The sequence below is a fragment of the Danio rerio genome, chromosome 21, assembly GCF_049306965.1.
Source record: "Danio rerio strain Tuebingen ecotype United States chromosome 21, GRCz12tu, whole genome shotgun sequence".
Classification (NCBI taxonomy): Eukaryota; Metazoa; Chordata; class Actinopteri; order Cypriniformes; family Danionidae; genus Danio; species Danio rerio.
The window spans coordinates 13111804-13117446 of NC_133196.1; the positions used below are offsets into that span (position 1 = coordinate 13111804).

The 5643-nt window shown below is 34.8% G+C and overlaps 1 protein-coding gene across 1 annotated transcript in view; it reads left to right on the forward strand.

Moving 5' to 3' along the window:
* Positions 1-5643, forward strand: part of gtf3c5 (general transcription factor IIIC, polypeptide 5) — a 678526-nt gene that overhangs the window by 375242 nt on the left and 297641 nt on the right. The window lies entirely within an intron of this gene.

Here is a 5643-nt window from a genome sequence, read left to right on the forward strand (position 1 = left end):
TGTAAAAATTAAGTTAAGTTTACTAAACAGTTCTGTTACAACAAAAATACTTATATTTGTTTTTACAAAAAAATCAATTTGTCGTTTTTAAGGCAATGGGTTTTTGCAGTAAATACAATGTTTTCAGATTTGATTTATTTAGTGTAAAATTTCTAATATTTTATAAATTATTTATTTATTTATTCACTTAAGTACTTACTTATTCAAGAATTATTCATAAATCTGCTCTTCAACATTATAGGCTGGACTTACAGCTGAATCTCTACGGAGTCTCTCATATTAATCAGAGGTGACTGAATTAATTGCTTCAGTCCTACCTGATGTTCTTTGTTGTGTTCCAGAGCGGCTTTACTCATAAAAGCAGCCCAGTTGCTCAGGACTGAACCATGACAACACCCTACGCTGACTGTGTCAACAATGCCATGGAAATCAGAGGAAATGTAATCAGATGCGGTGACTTTAATGTGCCTGAATGTTTCCACTCCTCAGCCATTGTGCTGCTGACAGATGCATCAGCGTGATGAGAAACTAATTAACGCCCACTTAATTTATACGCATGCTGTTCAGCTAAAACTCACTTTAAGAGTGTTGCTTTACAAACACTTCTCTTATAAGCTCGTTACTCTGTCTGTGTCGCATTCCGGACTGCAAAAAGACTCAAACAAACAGGAATCACTCTGGAAAAGTTCTCTCAAAGCTATCAACAAATATTTTTCCAGGTTTTAAAAATGAACATAATTCACTGCATGTTTTCAGTTTATTTTACTTAATTCATTTTTATGGGCTTCCAGAATATGATCAGAAATACTGTTTTTATAATAATGTTTTATTGCCGACTGTGTTGGCCTCCATCAGGGCTGCCCTTTGTCACCAATTCTGTTCATAATTTAGTGGAAAGAATTTCAAAGTGCAGTATTGGGCTGGAGGGGTCTGGTTCAGCAACCACAGGAGTTCATCTCTGTTATACGCAGACGATGTTGTTGTATTGTTGGCTTCATCGCACATGGACCTTTAGCATGCGCTGAGGCAGTTTGCTGCAGAGTGATTTGCGACTGGGATGAGAAAAAGCACCTCTAAGTCCGAGGCCATGGTGCTCCACCGGAAAAAAAGTGGTTTGCCATCTCCAGGTTGGAGGAAAGTCCGTACCCCAGGTGGAGGAGTTCAAGTATCTTGGGGTTTTGTTCACGAGTGAGGGAAGGATGTGAGATTGACAGGCGGACTGATGCAGCGGCAGCAGTAATGCGGTTGATCTACCGGTCTGTTGTGGTAAAAAAAGGAGCTGAGCCGAAAGTCAAAGCTTTCGATTTACCGGTCAATCTAGGTTCCTACTCTCACTTATGGTCATGAACTTTTAGACAAGCTTTTGGACAATATTTAGGATACAAGCGGCCAAAATGAGTTTTCTTTGCACCCTTATATATAACAGCTGCTCCTCCACATTGAGAGAAGTCAGCTGAGGTGGCTCTGGCATCTGTTTCGGATGCCTACTGGACACCTACCTAGGGAGATGTTCCAGGCATGTCCCAACGAGAGGAGGCCTCAGGGAAGACCCAGAACACGGTGGAGGGACTATGTTTCTTGGCTGACCTTGGAGACCTTGGGATCCCCCCAGAGGAGCTGAAGGAAGTGTTTGGGGAGAGGAAAGTCTGGGGTTCTCTCCTAAGACTGCTGCCCCAGCGACCCGGCCCCGGAAAAGCAGATGAAAATGGGATGAGATGATAATGTTTCAGAAACATTAGGATAACATTTTAGAAACATATTTATGATTTTATTATTTTAATCGCTAAACTAGTTCCCTTTAATTTACTGTTTTTATTACAGTACTTTCCTTTTTATGTAGGCCTAATCTTTAGGATTCACGGCGGCTTCCCTACACATAATATTAAAAAAATTATATATTTTTAATAAAGAGAATAGCAAGTCAACATTATTTACACACACTCGCCTGCTATAGACTCTCTGCATGTCATATAAATTTAATACAAAAATCCCATTTAATACATTTATGAATTGGAGTGGTTGAAAGACCCTACATTTTATATTATATAAAATATTAATAATATTAATAATATATAAATATTATAATATTAAGTATAAAAACAAACAACTAAATAAAAGCAAAACTGTTGTGTGTTTTGTTGTGTTTTATCTTCAACGTTATTGCTACAATGCCAACAGGTAAAGAAATCTTTCTCTTCAAGTAAATATTTCATGCTATATACAAAAAAAAAAAAAAACGTCTTTGACATTAACAAAAATAACAGATTTGTAAGATATAGTAAGTTATTAAAAAGATATATATTGTATAAAAGTCATTAGGCTTCAATTAAAGTGTGTCAGGTGTATGTTTTATGCATGATAAATGTGCTAAAATGCTAATGATTAAGAAAACAATCTCTGACAATTAATAACATCACTTCAGTGGTTTGGCATTTCTACATCTTGATCATTTTAGACAGTTTACAGTCTCTTTAAAGTAAATGTGTTCTGTTACATACAAAAAAGCCTCCAGGATTGACAAAAAGGGAAGTTTAATGAGCTAGCTAACGTAGCTAGTGTTACTATAGCTAGCAGTCCTCCAAAAAGTGTTTAAGTTTATAAAAATGGAAGTATTTTTGTAATTTATGTATATCCTTAACTACTAATCCAAATAAACATAGTTTAGAATCACAAAAAGACCAAACATCATTAAAAAATGATAATGTGTTTAATGTGGTTGCTATACATTAGCTAGCTAGCATCAAAGACTCAAATACACACCTGAGGAGTTCAATGCATCCCTTTAAAATTAGTTTTGCATTACATATAAAGGTTTGGTGAGCTATAGCTGGTATGTTTGTTAGCTAGGATTGAAGGGCTGATTGAAAGCTGTTTTTAATCAAGGGTGTGGTTGGCTTCTTCACGCAGGCCTAATCTCAAGGATTCACAGTGGCTTCCCTGCACCCAACCTAAAACTACCACACCAAAAACACTCTGCATAATCACTCCGTCCCAGAAAGACTCTGTAGGGAACAGCAGGTGTGAATGTGTGCTGGGGGGAAAATGGCCAGAAGCTGCCAAGCAGGTTTTACAGTGAGACTCATGAAAAATGGCTGACCTTCTTAGGTGACACTTTGACCCAATCTGCTTCAGATGATCTATATATTCAGATCCCATACTGTTTATAAATATGGTTTATAGCAATATATGCAAATCACATACTCACTGTTAAAGATTTTTGTAAATTACACAGTATTTAACTGTGATTTGAACTGTATTTTACATTTTTGCAGTATGCTACAGTATTTTAAAGTTAGATTGTGAAAATTACTGTATATGTTACAGTAAAGATATACATACAATTCTATATATATAGAGCAAGATAAATGGTGCTGTAAATATAAATACAGTATTTTTGGTATAAGTGAATTACAGTAAGTTGCTGTAGATTTTACAGGAAATTGTTAACAGTGCATGTTTGAATTTCATATTTATATTCATTTCAGAATCGCGGATACAGGTTTCTCCAATCATTTTCCTTAAACTGGAATGACACACAACATATGTATTATTATTGTAAAACAATGCAAAATGTGATGGGGAACATTTGATTCTGTCTCTATTTACTAATTGTTAAACTTTTTAAACCACTAACAAAGCTGACAGTAACCGCCAACCTGACTTCACCAAGTAGGACATGATTAACATCTATGTTGAATCTGGAACAACATTCCAATCAGTCAATCAGAATTGAGAGACATGTTTACCGTTTAGTATAAGTTTAGGCTTAAAATACGGTTTATGCACTTCTACATGATTTTTTATGCAACTATTATTCCTTTCTGATTTCAGGAATAATTTACAGTTATGGTTGGGTTTAGGGATAGGGAAAAGGTATGGATTACATTTTTTCGAACGAAAATATGTTCCAGGTTTAACATAGATGTTAATCAGGATCGCATCATACTTGGTAAAATCATGACGTGCAACAGAAAAAGACTTGACTTTCCACCATTTTGAGATTTAGCTCAAGATGCTAACCTCAAAGCAGATACCACACGGCATGTCTAAAGCACAATTTTGTGTATTTTCATCATGTTGTTTTTTAAAGAGTGATTGAGAAATTTGCTGAAATATCATAATAACAGAGTTGACACATAATTAATCTACTTCTGGTCTATCATTAAATATTTTATACAAATTAATGACAGAAGAATAAACAATATGCCTCAATGCCTCCTAAAATATCCCGCCAGGAGAAGTGACATCACATCGTATGCATTATATGAGTGCTTTATAGATAAAATTACAAACAATACAGAAAATAGATGTTTCATGCAAATGTTTATTTGACCTGATGAAAGTAACTAGGTAGTGGCAACAAAAATTAAAGATGACATCTAAAATGACATTTAGACAGCTAAATGTAGTTAAATATAACAGCTAAATACACATACAAACATTATTTTTAGAGATAATTAGATATAATTTGTGTTATTGTTTAAAAATGAACAAAAAAAAATGTATTTTTGAAAAAATAGAAGATTTATCTTGGAGACCTTGGAGAATTCGAGAATCAGCAATATATGCAGCACATACAGTTGAAGAAGTAGGAATTATTAGCCCCCTGAATTATTAGCCCCCGTTAATTTTTTTCCTAATTTATGTTTAACGGAGAGAAGATTTTGTCAACACATTTCTAAACATAATAGTTTTAATAACTCATTTCTAATAACTGATCTTTGCCATGATGACAGTAAATAATATTTTAGTAGATATTTTTCAAGACACTTCTATACAGCTTAAAGTGACATTTAAAAGCCTAACTAGGTTAATTAGGTTAACTAGGCAGGTTAGGGTAATTAGGTAAGTTATTGTATACTGATGGTTTGTTCTATTGGAAAAAAAAATAATAACTTAAAGGGGCTAATAATTTGTCCTTAAAATGGCTTTTAAAAAAGTTTAAACTGTTTCTATTCTTGCTTAAATAAAACAAATAAGACTTTCTCTAGAAGAAAAAATATTATCAGACATACTGTGAAAATTTCCTTGCTCTGTTAAACATAATTTAGGAAAAATTTAAAAAGAAAAAACATTAAAAGGGGGGCTAATAATTCTGACTTTAACTGTATACATTTACAAATCAAGAATGGCTCATATGTTAACCTATCTTCACTTTCAGCCATTAGAATTACAAATATATACATGTATATTCAAATATAGGGGCGACACGGTGGCAAAGTAGGTAGTGCTGTCGCCTCACAGCAAGAAGGTCGCTGGTTCGAGCCTCGGCTGGGTCAGTTGGCATTTCTGTGTGGAGTTTGCATGTTCTCCCCGTGTTCATGTGGGTTTCCTCCGGGTGCTTCGGTTTCCCCCACAAGTCCAAAGACATGCGGTACAGGTGAATTGAGTAAGCTAAAAATTGTCCTTCGTGTATGTGTGTGAATGAGTGTCTATGAGAGTTTCAGAGTGATGCGACTGGAAAGGCATCTGCTGCGTAAAACATATGCTGAATAAGTTGGCGGTTCATTCCTCTGTGGGGACCCCAGATTAATAAAGGGACTAAGCGAAAAGAAAATGAATGAATGTTCAAAAAAATTAACTATTATATTAGAACTGCACGATAATGGAAAAATTTGACATTGCAAGATTTTGTTTTTTAGC